Raw genomic sequence first — 18841 nt, forward strand, 5'->3', positions numbered from 1 at the left:
AACAGTTAAAGGGGTAAGGGATAGAGCCAGAAATAATATAGCAAGAGGAGCCAATGATTGTAAGAAGTTGTTGGTATATTTACAGACTTGAAAGACTGTCTAGATGCATTGACCATCATATTTTTCTGGATGAGTGTCTAGTCATCTGGCAAAGGAGAAAATCAACTGAGTTCCTAGAATCTCTTCCTGACCCCAGAAAGAGTCTATAGGTCCCTGATCATGACCAATTCTGTCTCTTGGCACCGTCGGTTCTTGCAGAAGAGGATGCTCAAGAGGGTGGTTTAAGAGGGTCTCAGAAGGGGGTTGTATTCAATTGAGGAATCCCTCCAGGAGAGCTCAGGAATGCAGGCTGGCCAAAAGAGGCTCACTGAGAGATGGTCAATCTAAAAGTAAAGTTGGTATATTGGTCAGGACCAGACTAGGTACACTGCAGTACCAACTACTACACTTGAGTAGGCCTAATGAACAAAGGTCCTTTCTGGCTCCAGGTATATATCTAACATGGGTCTCCTGGGGAACTCTGCTCCACACCATCATTAAGAAGCCTGGACTATCAGAGTATCTACAGCTTGTACTGTGGAGCACACAACTGTGACAGAGGACGAAAGAGCTGAGGTATTAGAGACCAGCTCGAAAGCTCGACTTGGATGGGGTGGAAGTTGGCATGTGCCACTAGCTAGAACTTGCTCTGAACCCCATCTACTGAAGGGGGTGGAAAGTGGGAGGGAGCTCGGGGATTGTGCCTGGGAAGTGACACTTTCTGTTGTACTTGTGGTCTGGGAAACAAGGTGAACTGGTTTAGAGGCTTGAAGCTGGACCCAAAGGGCAAAAACTCCAAAGGGAAAGAATTGCTGAACATATATAATAAAAAACAAAGTAAGATATGAATTGGAAGTGTTCTTTTATAAATAATAATAGTAATAATAGTAGTCAACATGTTGATTGCACCCACTAAGTATGAGATCTGGGCTTTACCTAGAACATGACACTTGATGTTCACAACCATCCTGGATTATAGGTTATTTCCATTTTACAGATGAGGAAACCAAGCCCTAGAGTAGTGAACTGACTAAGGCAGACCATTGCTATTAGGATTCACTGGACCCAGGCCCCAAGATTCACCTGTTCCCAGAGCCACCAGCCTTACCATGGCCTGGAAATCTATCAGAGCCAGTGAAATGGAGAATGGAATTTTAAAGGAATAGTTTACACCTTAGACATCCAAAGACATTTGCTTAGGTTGGAGGTATTTACGACATAGGCACAGAAGGAGAACTGCTAGGAATCTTGTCTTGCCTCAGCCTAACAGGATGACTTAAAAGGATGGATGGAGCTGGAAGAGATCATGTTCAGTGAAATAAGACAGAAAGGAAAAGAAAAATACCGGATGGTCTCACTCATAGAAGGAATTTAGAAAACCTAAATAAGGGACCAGGAAAAAGACTAATTATAAAAAAGTAAAAATCAAAAACAACAAGCAACTATAAACCAGGGACACACTACAGTGGGGAGAGAAGGGATTAGGATCAAAACAAGTCGGGTGGGAATTGTATGGGGACTATAACCAAGATGAAAATTCATATATTGTGCAAAAATGAAAAATGATATAAGAAATATATAAAATTAAAAAAAATTTCAAAAGGATGCAATCACAAAATAGGTTTCCTGGGTCTAGCATCAAAGCCCAGTGATGAGCAAGGGAATTTGCAATATGTACACACATATTCCCTCCAATGTGTAGTCTCTAGAAGAACTGAGTGGCCTCAGTAACATTCCAGATATATAAAAGGGGCTAATGTTTCAACCAAAAAAAATCAAAATGAATTTCACATCACAATTTTACATTGCTCATTTGAAGGAATGTCAGTGAGCTAACAGAAAGAGAAAATTAGCCACTTTAACTATAGTGCCTTGAAAATTAGACTAATCCAGTTACAAGTTTATAGACCCTTTGATCAGGAGCCAGAGATGTTGCCGAGAAAAGGAATTAAAGCTGTTCCTAAAATGTTTGAATAGAGCTGCTTAAATAAACCTATTTAGTAAAACTTAAAATAGTCCAGACAAGAGACAGTGAAGGCAGAACCAGAACAGAGGTGGGGGGAAAGGACAGAGGAGGCACCCCAATACAGAGTTACAATCCCCCCAGTTTGATTACCTGAGAAAAATGCATGAGAAATTTAGCTGGAGGACAAAGGAAGAAATGCAGATGGTCAGCAAGGAGACATGAGGTCCTTTCGCTGGCCATGTTGAATTTGAAAGATACATGAAAAGAAGTCAGGTGAGAACAGACAGCAAGTGAGAGCAGACAAAGGTCTGGAATTCAAGAAAATGGACAGGTCTGGGTGCTTAGGCGTGTGCACCTTCAAGATATACCATTTTTTTTAAATCATCTATTTGACCAAAGATAAAATGAAAATGGCTGAGAGTATCAAGACTGACAGGTCTTGTGGAACAACTGGGACTTTTGCCTGCTGCTGATAGGAGTGTTCAGTGAATCACTTTGGACATGTTTCACAGTGCACACTGAAAATATCTCCATATAACACATGACCCAGCAACTTATCTCCTCTGTGGCCTCTGAGAGAATCGAATGCTTCCATCCACTTCCATTCCACCGAGGGAGCTTTTTCAGGAAGTGTGTCTCCTAAGGTTTCAACCATTGTCTCCCAAACTTAAATTTTTTTAGGTCTGATCGTCACAGTTTTTGCCATATCTATCTAACACGTATTCTCATATTTTCTTCATACTTTTTTATAGCAACACACTCCCTTTTTTAAAAAAAAAAAAACAATTTTTTTTTAAGATTTATTTATTTATTTACACAAGCACTGGGTACAGTCAGAAGCACGGGAGGGTGAGAGAATTCACCAGAGACAGAGCAGGGAGCAGAACAGGCAGACTAACAAAACCCAGTATTTTTTAAATGTAGAATTATCTTTTTTTCTTCTTGTTAAAGTAACATTGGTTTACAACACTGTATAGTTTCCACATGTACATTTTCTCCCCCTAGCAACTACATCTATCTTACCACCCTCAGCCCAAAATGTCCATTACCAGTTGCCCCTCCCTGTCTGCCCCACTCCCTCACTGCCTTCCCCTCTGGAAACCACCATTCTGTTGTCAGAGTCTAAGCGTTTGTTTGTCTGTTTCCTTTTTTTCCCTTTATGCTCCACAAATGAATATTTGTCTTTCTCCTTCTGACTTATTTCACTGTCATAATCCCCTCAAGGTCCATTCACATTGTCATAAATGGGAAGATTCCATCTTTTTTATGACTGAGTAATATTTCACTGGCAAGATACTTTGTTTTACTTCAGGAAACATATTTGGGTAGGAAATGCCATATTTCTATTGGGCCACTACAAATACAAAGGCAGCATTTTCCTAGCACATATTCAGTTTAAATTATTGTTTGCTACCTCATGTGGCAGCTACCAGTAATTAGTTCTCTTAGAGTCCTTCTTTCTTGGAGGCTTTATGGCTTTAAATTATAAAGTAGTTGTCCCCCACATATGACTGTAAAGTCTCCAAGAACGAAGGTAACTTTTTTTCTTTGGGGTGAAAAACAAAACCAAACAAACATGGAAAAGGCAATCATTTTTTGGAAAAACAAAATTCTTGTGTTAATATTAGTAGTAATAGCCAGGGGACCCTCAGCAGGTTTCTGAAATTCATGGTGTCAACAGCCACAATAAAATATGGAGTAAGGACAGCTTATCCTATGGTCTACTGTGCTAGCTGATGACAGTACTGTCAAAGCCCCTTGAGAGGTGTAAAGCAATATAAGAGTTTTACAAATATTGACGTGGTCATTGACTGATGCCACTGGGTATTAGAGAAATCAATCTCAACCATGTACGTACAGACCAGCCAGCTACTGAAAAGAACACAACTGAGCATTTCCTAGGCCTGTTGATTTACCCGTGGGACACAAGCTGGCTTCGGAGTCCAATGGGCCTAGTTAGTGCTGGTTCTGCCCCTGACCTTGTGCTAATCGACCTCTGAGATCTTCAGTATCCTCACCTATGATATGAGACTAATTGCCCTTCTCTATGAGACTGTTCAAGCTTAAATGGAACAGCAGGCAGGCTGTGCTTGTAAAGTGGGGGTGTTTTGCAAGTCATTTTCTGAGCTTGAGCATCCCCACGTGATGAAGCTAAGATGCGCCTGCAGCCACGACAGCCTGCTCCAAGCCAGGACCTTCCTCCTGTGGTAGCTGGGGACTCCACTTTGCCCTTGCTGCAGAGATTCTGAGCCAACTCCCTCCCCTCTGTGAGCTGCCTGCTTAGGGGTTGGCTTTGACTTGCGCTGGCATGCCACGTTAGCCACCCCCATCATAGCTTTCATGTTCTCACCCAATCTTTATAGATGGGCCATAATGGCTGCTTCCATTTCTTGATAATAGATCGCGTCAAAATGAGTCCTACCATTTTTTTAAGTCATCTATTCTCTACCTGATGGGGCATACAATTGCATCTCATGACCATTCGTGTTATGGGCCATCAAAAGTTAAAGCGAGTCTATGTAATAAAGCATACTGGGGAAGAAAGTTCTACAGCAAAATATGCAACCGCAGACTTTCAAATGTTAATCATTCCATGGTGTCAACGAGGCCTGGTCTCTATTACAGTCGTGAAGTGGGTGATACTTCATTTTAAAAAATGGAACCATTTTTGAGTTACAGGAACACAAAAATGGTCTGTGGCCAATAAATGTCTAGTTTTATACTGTTCAATAAATGAAAATAAAGAAGCACAGCGCAGTAGCTAGCACACCAGGTTGTAAACACCTGTGGAGCCATCCATCATGAGCGGTGGCTGGTGCTGACTTTATGACCCGCCCTTCTCCAAACTCAGGTGGTGACACAAGGCATCAGGCTGGCCTGGACTCCCACCTCAGGCATCCTTCCCAGACTTCCCCGGGAAGCGTTTGGTCCCACCTGTAGGTTCAACTTTCTTCAACCCCAGTGACTTAAAGTTTTTCCCCCTACACTTTAGAGCTCAGCCCCAAGTCTGGCACCTAGTGGTGTCCTCTGCATGGTCCCTGTTACCTCCACTAGCCTCCTTTCAGACTCGACCTTAGCAGCCATGCTTCCTCTACCTAGGACTTCCTTCATTTGCATCCTCACCTGGCTAGCATAGAATCACCCTTCAGGTGCTGGCTGAAACAGTTTTTCTCAAAGAAGCCTTTCTGGACCTCCAGTGTCCCTACTGCACGTTCCTCGAGCTCCCTCTCTTGGGTGCTTTTCCTTCCTGTAACTGTCCCTGACATAGCTGAGTAGAGAGCAGTGAGGTGTTGGCCTCCCCAGCCACGTGCAGCAAGTCAGGATCCCCACCTGTGGTCTTCACCCTGTAGCTCCTGCACCATCCCCATGCCTGACACTTTCATGGCAGGAGGAGCTGCATGGCGGCCAGCCAGTTTGCCTGGTCGTCTCTCTGGCCTAACATCAAGCTCCCCTCCTCATGACTGGGCTGTGGCCCTTGGAGCTGGAAAACTGAATCCTCTTTAGGGGATTTCTAAACCCCAGCCCCATCACATCATCTTCCCTACTCTCATTTTCCTTTGCCAGAGGCTTACAATCCAACCTAGAATCCACTGTGGTGTCTCAAACCGCACCAACTAAAGCTCCCCACAGCAGGCCCAAGTGCTCCTAAACTCCCTATTTCTGAATTGGGCCTCCTCCAGAGAAATTTTGATATCCGTTGCCTTCTGCACCCAGGTTCTCTTCTGAGTGCCACCTCTTATAGCTAACTAGGTCACCTCCTAGTCCCTCAGTTCTACCCCGGTTAAGTGCATGTACCATTCTACAACCTAACCCTGTCCCTTTCCCCCAGCCTGCTCTTCAGCCCCATGAAGGGTACAGAGGGAAGCCAAAGTCCCAACTCCATTCCAAACATTCCAGTCCCATGTTACACAGCTCCCAGAACAGATACATCTCCTGTTCCAGGGTAGGTGACACAGTCAGAACCCTTATCAGGGCCTTCATGTGAAGGTCACCTTCTCTGCCCCTATTCCCAAAGGCACTAGTGTAATTGGCACCTTCCAACCAAGATGCTCAGATCATCATTACTAATTACTTACCCAGCAGCCCACCCACAGGAGGTGGGTATTATTTCACTTGTATGAATTAATGAAACAGAGACTCAAAGAGTTGAAATGTCACCATATTTGTCACGACCTTACCACTCAATAGATTTGTTTTCATAGAGATTCTTGTGCATTTGCATTATGTGCAGTTAGAAGAATGAATAATGCATTATTAGAAGAATAAATCAGCATATAATATACATGAGTAATGTATTCATACCAGGCCTAGTGAAGGAGTAGATACTTATTTAGTGTGTTTATACAGAAATAGATTTAAAGATGTGTAACCACACTATTATGAGTCCTTTACAATTACAGCAGAGGGCTCACACATGACTTCCATTCAACATAGTGAGCAGACCAAAGAGGCACAAGTTTCATGTTTAACACACAGTCTTACTAGCTGAGAGACCTTGGCGTAGAGATCAGGTCTTTTGTCTTTTTTTTTTTTTTTTTTAAAGATTTATTTATTTATTTATACAAGAACCTGGGTACAGGCCAGTAGCACAGGTAGGTGAGAGGATTCACCAGAGACAGAGTGGGGAACAGAACAGGCAGACTGATGAAACACACTGCTGAGGGGAGCAGCAGGCAAGACAGGAGAGGTCTGCTGCGCCATGTGTGATCCTCACCTGCCTGCCGAGATCGAACTGGCACTGCAGAGGCTGCAGACAGCTTCAAGTGTGGTGCTCAACCGCCTGCGCCACCAGGGGAGGCCCTCTCTTTGTCTTTAAATGAGGACCACAACACTAACATTACATGAGACTCAGACAAGGTATTGTAGGTGGTGGGGTTTGGCGGCTGAAAATTCCACTCGAACAGGAGATGCTGAAGTCAGTAGACTAAGGTTTTTCTCTTGATAGATTCTTCTTGTGTCAACTTAGACAAAATACTTAAGTGTTTTTGAGTCTTGATTTTCTCTTCTATAAAAGAAAGTTGTTGGCCTGATAGCTGCACAATGGAATCTGATGGCAGTTGGTTTAGAATGAGAATGAGACACACAGGGAATGACTGTGTTTAGGCTGTGTTTAGGTCACATGCCTGATCTTTGGACTAGTCACGGTGGCTAACAATGGGGCATCCTGGGACTGACCAGGCATCTGAGATCTAGACATCTCCTGCCTGTTTCCTGGTCATTGAGATTTATGGAGCACTTTCTCTATACTGGGACCTGTGCTTCAAGTATGTTTACTTTATTTAACTTTTTTTTTTTTTTTTTAAATATTAAATTTTATTTTTATATTCCCCCATACAATTGCAAACGCCCCATTCTGACCCCAATCCTTCCCCTCCCGCCCCCCACCCCCAAAAAGTGTCTCTGGTTCATAGTTTTTTGTTGATTTTGATTTTCACTTTCTTATATTCATTTTCCTGGTCCCTTATTTAAGTTTTCTAGATTCCTGCTATGAGTGAGACCATCCGGTATTTTTCTTTTTCTTTTTGGCTTATTTCGCTGAGCATGATCCCTTCCAGTGCCATCCATGTTGCTGCAAATTGCATGTGTTTATCTTTTTTGAATGCTGAGTAATATTCCATGGTATATATGTACCACATCTTCTTGATCCAGTCATCTATTTTTGGGCATTTGGGCTGTTTCCAAAGCTTAGCTATTGTAAACAGTGCTGCTATAAACATAGGAGTGCAGGTGCTCTTTGGAATTGATGTTTCTGTGTCCTTTGGGTAAATACCTAGGAGTGGAATTGCTGGATCATATGGAAGCTCTATGTTTAGTAGGTCCAGAAATCTCCACACAGCTCTCCATAGTGGTTGGACCAGTTTGCACTCCCACCAACAGTGCACAAGAGTTCCTTTTTCTCCACATCCTCGCCAACATTTGTTGTTGCTAGTTTTTTTAATATGTGCCATTCTCACTGGTGTGAGATGGTATCTCATGGTAGTTTTGATTTGCATTTCCCTGATTACAAGTGATGTTGAACATTTTTTCATATGTCTGTTGGCCATTTGCATTTCCTCTTCAGAGAAGTTTCTTTTTAGCTCTTCTGCCCATTTTTTGACTGGATTATTTTCTTTGTTGTTGCTGAGTCTCATCAGCTCTTTGCAGATTTTTGTGATCAGTCCTTTATCATTAGTGTTGGGTGCAAAAATGTTCTCCCAGTTGGTGGGGTTTCTCTTTGTTTTTGTTATTGTCTCTTTTGCTGTGCAGAAGCTCTTTAATTTGATGTAGTCCCAGCTGTTTATCTTTCTCTTCACTATCACTGCTTTGGGTGATGTGTCTGTAAAGATGTCTTTGATGTGCAAATCCCGTAGTGTTTCGCCTATATTTCCTTCTATGTATTTTATGGTTTCAGGTCTTATGTCTAGTTCTTTAATCCATTTTGAGTTGATTTTTGTGTATGGTGTGAGGTAGTGGTCAAGCTTCATTCTTTTGCATGTAGCGACCCAGTTTTCCCAGCACCATTTATTGAACAAACTTTCTTTGCTCCAATGCATAGTCTTTGCTCCTTTGTCAAAGATTAGTTGACCATAAATCTGTGGGTTTATTTCTGGAGTTTCTATTCGATTCCATTGGTCTGTATGTCTGTTCTTGTTCCAATACCATGCAGTTTTGATGATTATGGCTTTGTAGTATAGTTTGAAGTCTGGGAGTGTGATGCCTCCATTTCCTTCTTTTTTTTTCAGTAGAGCTTTGGCTATTCGGGGTTTTTGGTGATTCCATATGAATTTCATCAATAATTGTTCTATTTCTTTGAAGAATGACATTGAGATTTTGATTGGAATAGCATTGAATCTGTATATTGCTTTTGGTAGGATGGCCATTTTAATAATGTTTATTCTTCCAATCCATGAGCAGGGGATGTCTTTCCATTTCTTTGTGTCTTCTTCTATTTCTTTTAACAGTGTTTTATAGTTTTCTTTGTATAGGTCCTTTACCTCTTTTGTTAGATTTATTCCCAAATATTTGATTTTTTTTGTTTCGATAATAAAAGGGGTGGTTTTTTTGATTTCTTCTTCTTCAGATTTATTGTTTGTGTATAGGAAGGCTACTGACTTTTGCGTGTTGATTTTGTATCCTGCCACTTTACTGAATTGATTGATGAGTTGAATTAGTTTTTCTGTGGAGATTTTGGGGTTCTCTATGTATATTATCATATCATCTGCAAATAGTGATAGTTTGACTTCTTCTTTTCCTATTTGGATGCCTTGGATGTCTTTCTCTTGTCTTATTGCTCTGGCTAGGACTTCCAGTATTATATTGAAAAGCAGTGGTGAGAGTGGACATCCTTGTCTTGTTCCAGATCTTAATGGAATTGCTTTCAGCTTTTCACCATTGAGAATGATACTGGCTGTTGGCTTGTCATAGATGGCCTTTATGATGTTGAGGTATGTTCCTTGTATCCCAAGAATTTCAAGGGCTTTTATCATGAATGGGTGTTGCACTTTGTCGAAAGCTTTCTCAGCATCTATTGATATTATCATATGGTTTTTATATTTCTTTTTGTTGATGTGTTGGATAACGTTGATTGATTTTCGGATGTTAAACCATCCTTGTGCCCCTGGAATGAATCCAACTTGGTCGTGGTGAATTATCTTATGGATACATTGTTGGATTCTGATAGCTAAAATTTTATTGAGGATTTTTGCATCAGTGTTCATTAGGGAGATTGGCCTATAGTTTTCCTTTTTTGTGTTGTCCTTATTCGGTTTTGGTATTAGTGTAATATTGGCTTCATAGAACGTGTTTGGTATTGTCCCTTCCTTCTCAATTTTTTGGAAGAGTTTGTGAAGGATAGGCACTAATTTGTCTCTGAATGTTTGGTAGAATTCATTTGTAAATCCATCAGGTCCTGGGCTTTTGTTTTTGGGGAGGTTTTTAATTACCATTTCAATTTCGCTGCTTGTAATTGGTCTGTTTAGGTGTTCTATTTCTTCTTTATCTAGCTTTGGGTGATTGTAGAGTTGTAGGAATTTGTCCATCTCCTCTAGATTGTTGAACTTGTTTCCATATAACTGTTCATAGTAGTTACTGATTATTCTTTTGATTTCTGCTGTGTCCGTTGTGATTTCTCCTCTTTCATTTATGATCCTGTGTATTTGTGCTTTCTCCCTTTTTTCCTTTGTGAGCCTGGCTAGGGGTTTGTCTATTTTATTTATTTTTTCAAAGAACCAGCTCTTGGTTTCATTGATCTTTTGGATTGTTTTTTTAGTTTCAATTTCATTTATTTCTGCTTTGGTTTTTATTATTTCTTTTCTTCTACTGGTTCTGGGGTTTTTTTGTTGTTCTTTTTCTAGATCTTTGAGCTTCGAGATTAGGTTGTTTCTTTGAGTTCTTTCTTGTTTTTTGATGTGAGCTTCTATTGCTATATATTTTCCTCTTATTACTGCTTTTGCTGCATCCCATACATTTAGGATATTGGTGTCCTCCTTGTCATTCAATTCAAAGAATTTTTTAATTTCTTCTTTGATCTCCTCGTTAGTCCAGTGGTCTTCCAGTAGTGTGGCTTTTAATCTCCATGAGGTAGGATAGTTCCTTGCCTTCTTTTTATGATTTATTTCTAGTTTGATGCCTTCGTGGTCAGAAAAGATGGTTGGTATGATTTCAATCTTGGTGTATCTGTTGATGTTTGTCTTGTACCCCAGTATGTGATCGATCCTGGAGAATGATCCATGTGCGCTTGAGAAAAATGTGTACTCCGTTTTTTCTGGGTTTAGTGTTCTATAGATGTCTGTTAAGCCCAAATGCTCTAGGTCCTTATTTAGAGCTTTAGTTTCTTTACTTATTTTTTGTCTTGTTGATCTATCCATTGTTGATAGTGGTGTGTTGAAGTCTCCCACTACATATGTGTTTTCTCTGATGTCTGTTTTCAGAGAGGACAACAGTTGTCTGATATATTTTGGTGCTCTTTCGTTTGGTGAGTATATGTTAATGAGTGTTATTTCTTCTTGAAGTATTGTCCCCTTAATCATAATGTAGTGACCATTGGGGTCTCTTTTTATTTTTTTGAGTTTGAAGTCTGTTTTATCTGATATAAGTATAGCTGTTCCTGCTTTCTTTTTTGGCCCATTTGCTTGTAGGATTGTTTTCCATCCTTTGACTTTGAGCCTATTTTTATCTTTTGTAGCTAAATGTGTTTCCTGGAGACAGCAAAAGGTTGGGTTTTGTTTCTTAATCCAGGCTGCAACTCTGTGTCTTTTTATTGAAGAGTTTAGTCCATTTACATTTAGAGTTAATATTGATATGTTAGCATCTGTATTTGCCATTATGTTTGTCTTTCCTTTGATTTTATTTATTTATTCTTTTAATAACTTTTTTTTTTTTGGTCTTCTTTCGTTGTTATTCGTCCCTCTGAGGTTCTGGCTTTAGGATTCCTTGTAGTATTTTTTGGAGTGGGGGTTTAGTCGCAATGAAATTCCGGAGTTTCTCTTTGTCTGGGAAGGTCCATATTCTTTCTTCATGGAGGAAAGAGAGCTTTGCGGGATAGAGTATTCTTGGTTGGCATCTGTTTTCTTGGAGTCTGTTGACTATGTCCCTCCACTCTCTCCTTGCCCGTAATGTTTCTTCAGAGAAGTCTGATGTCAGCCTGATTGGTTTTCCTTTGAATGTTATCTGTTTCTTCCCTCTTGTCAGCTTCATTATTTTTTCCTTGTCCTGGATTCTTGGGAGCTTTACTATTATGTGTCTTGCTGTGTTTTTCCTTTCGTCGTGGAAGTTTGGTGTTCTTCTTGCTTCTTGTATATCAATTTTCAGCTCCTTCTTCTCATTTGGGAAGTTCTCTTCAATTATATCCATGAATATTTTCTCTGTTCCTACATCTCTCTCCTCTCCTTCTGGAATTCCTATAACTCTTATATTTCCTTTCCTCATGGAGTCAGATAGTTCCCGAAGTCTTTCTTCATTCTTTTTCCTTCGTACTTCTCTTTCCTTTTCTGTTTTGGTTCTTTTTATTTCTGTGTCTTCAAGATTACTTATTCGTTCTTCCATTTCATCTATTCTGCTTTCATTGCTTTTCCCAGAGTTCTTTAGTTCCTCCATTAATTCTTTGATCTCCTGCATTTCTCTTACTTCCCTCTTTAGGGACTCAATTTCCTTCTTCTGATCTATCACTTTTTTAATCATGGCAATTTTAAATTCTCTTTCTGGAAGGCTCAGAAGTTCTTCCAAGTTGCTGTCGTTGCAATCTGGGGAGTGGTTTTCTTTTTGTGGTGTGCTTCTTTCCTGAGGAGTTTTTAGGTTGCGTGTGGTTCTTCTACTCCCTACTGTCTGTTTTCTAATTTGTCGTATGCGTTGGGACACTGTGTTGCTCGGACTGACTGACATCTTGGGTGAACTTCTCCGCTCCCCTCTGGCTCTTCCAGGAGCCATCTCTGTCTTCTGGGGGAGCTTTCTGCTGGTTTTAGGCAGTTTTTACTGAAGAAATGTCCCTGTTCTCAAATGGCGAAGCGGGATGCAGTCCCTGCGCCTCCGGTTTCAGGCACACTCTTCTGCGCACCCGGTCTGCCCCGGACGTGGGTGCCTGCTCCCTCTGTGGGCTCAGACTGCTGGTCGGAAGGGGCCTGGCGTGGAATAACTTCCCGGCTGGCCACTGGGTCCTCCAGAAACCTTCTGCCCTTTTCAAGCAGTCTTAAGAAATGTCCTGTTTTATAGGGTGTTAGTGACTTTTTTTTTCCTGGTCGCTAGGTGGCGCCAGAGATCTCTCCTATTGTCCTTGGGGGGCTGTTTTTCGCCTCCCCCCACCCCGTGGGACAGAGAACAGAGCGGGAATGGTAAGGTACACCTCAACAGCTTTGGGGTGCTGTGTCTGCCTTGTGCCCCACCGTCGTGGAGAAACCACGCCCCAAATTTTCGTGCCCCGGGTCTCAGTTCAAAGCCCTCAGTTCCAGGATGCGGGCTGTAGCCCAGTTCAGTGGCGCGGGAATGGCGCCTTTTGCACAGCTCCCGTGCCTGGGCGCCTGGTTCCTGCTCACTCAGGGAGGGACCTTCACCTCAGTGAGGACCTCCGCGCGTCTCCCCGCAAGCCTAGGTCGCAGGCGCGGGGACCTGGGCAGCCGCGATCCAGGTCTGCACTTGCTTTTCAAGCGCGCCGAGCGAGCCGCTTTCCCGCGCCAGCTTACCGGCAGCCCGGGCTGTGTGCGCGTCTCCCGGGGTCTTTGTTCTTCTCTAATGGCGCCCGGAGCCGTTCACTCGCCGCCGCGGCGAATCCTGCAGGGTTCGCCTCAGCTCCCGTTCACGGGGTGTGGTGGCTGCAATAGTTCCTTTCCACTCCCCTACTTTATTTAACTTTTGAACACAGCATAAAAGAAGTTCTAGAGCTACATCCATGAGAACGATGTGAAATCTGGCTACACAGCTAAAAAGCAGTGGAGCTGGAATTTGTTCAAGAGGTTTCTGAGACTCCAGGATCCACAGTAGTAAATGATATAGCTGACAGACTCTCCAGCAGGGAGGGTGTCCCAAACAGCACCTGCTTGTTGTCAAGTCCTTGTTGACATAAGCATAGTTCCTTCCCCAAATCCTATTGATGCCAACCTCCATTTGGGTGTCACAGCTATAACTATAAGAAGTGTGATGCCCATAGAGACCCATGCCCTAATCCCCTGGGATCTAAGAACATGTTACTTTACCTGATGGACTCTGCAGGGTGATGAAGGGGCTGCTGAGATGAAGGGATTACCCAGGTCCTCTAGTGAGTGCAAACTAATCAAATGATCCTTAAAAAGCAAAGAACCTTTCCTGATAGACCAGGAAAGTTGTGGGGATTAATGAAGAGAACCAGATATCACAGCCACCATTGATGGCATTGAAGATGGAGGAAGGAGTCACAAGCCAAGGAATGTGGGCATCTGTAGAAGCTAGACAGGATAAGGGAATTGATCCTCCCCTACAATCTCCAGAAGGAATCAGCTCTGCTGACACCTTGATTTTAGCCAAGTCCCATGTGGGACTTCTGACCTCCAGAAATGTAAAATAATGCATATGTATGTTCAAGTCACTACATGTTTGTGAGCTATTACAGCAGACGTAGGGAACTGATATGTGTTAAGGCAAAACCAAATGTAGCTGCAAATGCCACAGCCACCACCCTTGAAAGTCAACCAGTCATCAGAGACTTCTTGATGTAGGGGGAGAATGTTTATGGGATTGTGATTTAGGTTGGGGGGATTTGCAGAGTAGGAGGAGGGTAGACTTGTTTTCTCACTACAGAGTGACACTCTCAAAGTAAGGCAAAAAAATGTAGCCTAGATCATGAAATCTGCTGCCACTCAAACCATAAAGGAACTGGAATATATACCTTCTACTTCTATTGTTTGTATCTCAAACTCTCACTGCTCAGAAGGGGTCAGTGACATGGGGTGAAGGGGAGAGAATGCAGTTCTGAGTTCACACTGCCTAATTCAAATCCTGGCCCTGAAACCAACCCACTGAGTAGGCTATTTAAATTCTCTTCTCCTTGGTGTCCTTACTGTAAAATAAGGAGGAAGAGGAGGAGGACAATGATGATGCTGATGATGCTGATGGTTATGGTAATGCTGATGATATTACCTGTCTCTCTGGAATATTCTGAGAATTAAGTAGCTGCTACAAAATACTGAGAAGTTAACCTAACACATAGTAAGCACTCTTACCAGAGGCTGTTAGTATCATTCTACATACACTACCTAATTCTCCATCCCCTTCCCCCTAATATTTCATCCCCAAACATGAGGGGAATAGTAACAACTAACATATGCCCAGCATCTCACAGCTAGAGGAGTATTGACTAATTTCATCATAGCAACACCTTGTGATGTGGGACCATTTGATGTCTACTTTACAAATATAACTCAGAGAGGTTAGATCATTAAACCAAGGTCACAGAGCCATCATGTGGTAGCGTTAGGGATCAAAATTAATAAGTCAGGTAGGAACCCTGGGAAAAGATTGAAAGTTTACTTTCAGCTTTCAATTTTTTCCAGATTGAAGACATTCCTCAGCTCCAGCCAGCACAAGTTTCTCTCCTTTGACATTTTTTTCCTGATTTAGGGGGTATTGAAACTTCTGAGGTAGCCCAATTATTTCAAAGCAGAAAACCTAGTCGGGGGCCTCCCCTGGTGGCACTGGCAGTTGAACGCCGTGCTGTGAGGCTGTCCGCAGCCTCTGCAGCACGGGTTGGATCCCAGCCAGCCAGCGAGGGTCCCACATGGCACAGCAGACCTCTCCTGTCTCGCCCGCTGCTCCCCTAGCAGCGTATTTCTTCTGTCTGCCTGTTCTGTTCCCGGCTGTCTCTGGTGAATCCTCTCACCCTCCCGTGCATCTGGCCTGTACCCCAGTTCTTGTACAAATAAATAAAATAAATAAATCTTAAAAAGAAAAACCTAGGGCCTCCTCTGGTGGCGCAGGGGTTGAGCGCTGGGTTGCAAGGCTGCCCACAGCCTCTGCAGCGCCAGTTCGATCCCCGGCCACTGGCGAGGGTCCCACAAAAAATAAATAAATAAATAAAACCTAGTAGGAATTTGGAGGCAAAGGGAGTTTTTTTTGTCTTCATTGTAGTATAAGAGGAGAAAAACTGAGGATGGTCAGTCATTTTTTTTACTTCATCTACCCTAGCATTATAGAAAGGACCCTGGGAACCTGGTTCCACATCCTCACCTGTAAGGGAGGAATTATCCTTACACCTTAAAGCACCCAGGAAGCAAATGCTGAGACAATACTCGGTAGGGCCTTGGGACCAATGGACGACCCCAACAACACTCAGTCCTGTTCTGTCCATGATGTCATTAGAGTGACAATGGCATTTGCCTGTTTAAGTACCTTTGAGATCACAGGTATCAGCACCCAACTGTAACATGGAAACAGGGCTATGTTCTCACTAATATTTTTTAAGTACCCACAAAACTTCACACAATATTAGAACGAGAAGAAATCTCAAGGCTCTTCCCTTAGATGAACTTTGGTGATTTACCTGAGGTGGTTTATTGGGGAACCACAGGGCTAGACTCGCCCCAGATTTCATTGCTGGCATACACCACATGCCACAAGCACGCGCCCCTCCACACACGTGCACACACGCAGCTCCATCCACATATCCAGCTCACACAAACTCCTTAATAATCTACTTAATAGCTGTGATAACTAAACATATTCCATTTTAATAACGGTTTCATGTGTGCCTTCTCCCTTAAATCTAAATAATGCCTCTGCGGCTATTCCAAAAGGAATACTATAACTGGCTATTTGCTTTAATAAAGATGGGGAAATTTTGGTTAATCACATTTTAGAGGGGAAAGTGTATAGAGAGAGATTTTAAATTGCAAAATTAAAAATGCAAACGTGAAATTATTTTTCCGTGAATGTCTTCTCTTTAGGGAAATGTGTCCTTCTACTGCCGTTGGACTGACTGAATGGGCTCGTTACCCCTCTGCAGGGATTATAGTGAAACATCAGCTCCTATGAGGCTCATTCTCAGGTGCTGAAAAATAATAGCTAATGGGCCCTCGTTGCGATAGTCCTTTGTGACAGCACTTACATTCACATATAGATTGCAGATACCTAATTCCTAAAGGGATTTGCTGCCGTGAATAGAAAATCATCTATTTCTAGGTATCCCAAATAGTGCTTAGATATAATTGCATTGAACAATATTAAAAACATTTTCAAAAAAAACAAAACATTTACCGTGCCGGACGTGCTTTTGTTTTCATCCTTATTTCTAAATAATGCATTTATGGCTCCGCACTGGCTTCAGTCAAGATAGAGACATCTTAGTACAGCTTTTCCAAGATTTTACTTTTCTTTATTATTTGTTGTGGTTGAGGACTCATGACTGTGTAGCTGTTTAATTGGCAGGGGTCACCTTAAAAGATGTCCCAAGAGTGGTCATGCTCAGTTGCAAATGGGTCAGTCATAGCTATGTGGCTTGAGCCACCAGCCTGAAGCACAGTGGCTTCTTTGCAGGGAATATGAAAATCTCAGAAGACCAGTCAGAGGCCATTCCACGCAAACCCCACCCCATGACCTCTCTGCCCTTTGGAAGCATTACCCATGCTTGTCAAGGCAAGCTTGCAGCCTTGACAACCCCAGATGCGGGACTCTCTGAACTCAGAGGGGTGGTCTTCATGGTCTAGAGCTCAGACTATGCATGCAATGTATGTGGATTAGAATCCTAGCTCTTCTAGTAGACTGACAATATATACTCAAATCATTAGCAGTCATTGCCTTTTATCTAGCTATCCTACTTCTGAAAAAACTACCCTAAAATATATAATAAAATTTCAGTACTTGAAAATAGATGTACAGGAATGTTTGCTGAAGTTCTGTTTTCTGTAAGTGCAAAATATAGAGGGAAATGTTAAATGTCGCTCCACATTATGCTGTTACATCCATTCCATGAAATATTATGTAGCTTTTTAAAACACCTGGTAATAGATCTGATTTACTGACCCAGAGCATTGTATGTGACTTGAGTGGAGAAATGTGCATTTTTTTTTTTTTTTTGGTGAAAAGAAGTCATAAAAACCCCCTGTATGTGTTTTTGCAGGATTTGGTGAGGATAATAAAAGGCAAGGATGACATGCACTACTGTTGCCTTTGAATAGTATAAAAGGAAATGGAGATTTTAAATACAGATGACAGGGGGAAATATGACACAATGCTGCAAATATAATATCTGTCTAGAGAACAGCCACATATATGGCAAAAAGAAATATACATATTTTAAAAAGATTAAAAGGAATATCAACAAACAAAACATCAATTTGATTGGGTGACTAGGAAAGCGTAGCTGAGGTTTTGCTTTGATATCTTATTTTAATTGCATTTATAACATGATAGCGTTACGAAAGCACTTATAAAGAGAACGTTGAAAATATAAACCAGGCTAAACAGGAGGGCATAGGCCCAGTCAAGGTCATTCTAAAGGGGGATGAGGAAACTCACGCTTTCTTGGCACCGTGAGCAAGGATGGTTGATCCAGAGCAGAGTCGGCCGTGAGGAAGGTTCTCTGAAGATTGTCTCTGTCCTCCATCCAACCCAGAGCTCTGCCCACTTGTTCCTGCCAGCCTGTGAAGAGGTTCATATATTTGAAATGAGCATTTTGGGGGTGTTCAGCTCAGTGCTATTCATGATCGTTTGTAATAGGTTAAATACTTTCAATTAAAGCTTAAGCTAGTGAAGCTCTCAGTTGAGAAATATCCTGAAATTGAGTAGACTGTAATGTCAGTCTCTGTTGGTCTCCATTGCTGGAATTTTATGGAGTCACCAGCAAGCTGACCTTGTGCTGAGTTTTATGAGTCTCATAGTGGGCACTTCCTTAAAGCTTCAGATGGCACTTTCAGACAGGGGTCTGAAGCCACCCCGCCATCCGTGAGTCGGGCTGCCTCACAGACAGCAGACTTCGGGCTGTGAGCCCAGGCAGCATGTCTCTCCTTGCAGACCCCCATCTAGCTGCATGAAGTTGGTGTCACACAATTGGGACGCTTGTCCTTTGGGCATCTACTTCTGCTGCCCTGCACCCCACCTTTCACATCAACCTCTCTCCCTACCAACTTCACAGTAGTTGTTTTTAATCTGCATAGTCCTGACTTCAAACCCCATGGTCTGGACTAGACCTGGGGGTCTGCAGAGTAAGCAAATGACCACTGTCCTCCCATATTTGCAGTTCCACCTTCACCATGCCAGGAGAATCCACTGCTACCTCTGCAGCAGTGTGCACAGTCTGGCAGCCAGTGGGGCCTCCACAGTTCCCTGCAGGTCAGGATACCTGAACTGGTAGGTACTGAGCATCTACCCCCTCTCTCCCTTTGGAGTTGCGATTTGGTG

General features: G+C 42.4%; 1 protein-coding gene across 2 annotated transcripts in view; it reads left to right on the top strand.

The window, feature by feature from the left end:
- Positions 1 to 18841, top strand: part of CDH13 (cadherin 13) — a 953577-nt gene that overhangs the window by 767895 nt on the left and 166841 nt on the right. The gene's annotated exons all lie outside the window — the stretch shown is intronic.

The sequence above is a fragment of the Talpa occidentalis genome, unplaced genomic scaffold (genome assembly GCF_014898055.3).
Source record: "Talpa occidentalis isolate TD23 unplaced genomic scaffold, MPIMG_talOcc4v2.1 talOcc4.17, whole genome shotgun sequence".
Classification (NCBI taxonomy): domain Eukaryota; kingdom Metazoa; phylum Chordata; class Mammalia; order Eulipotyphla; family Talpidae; genus Talpa; species Talpa occidentalis.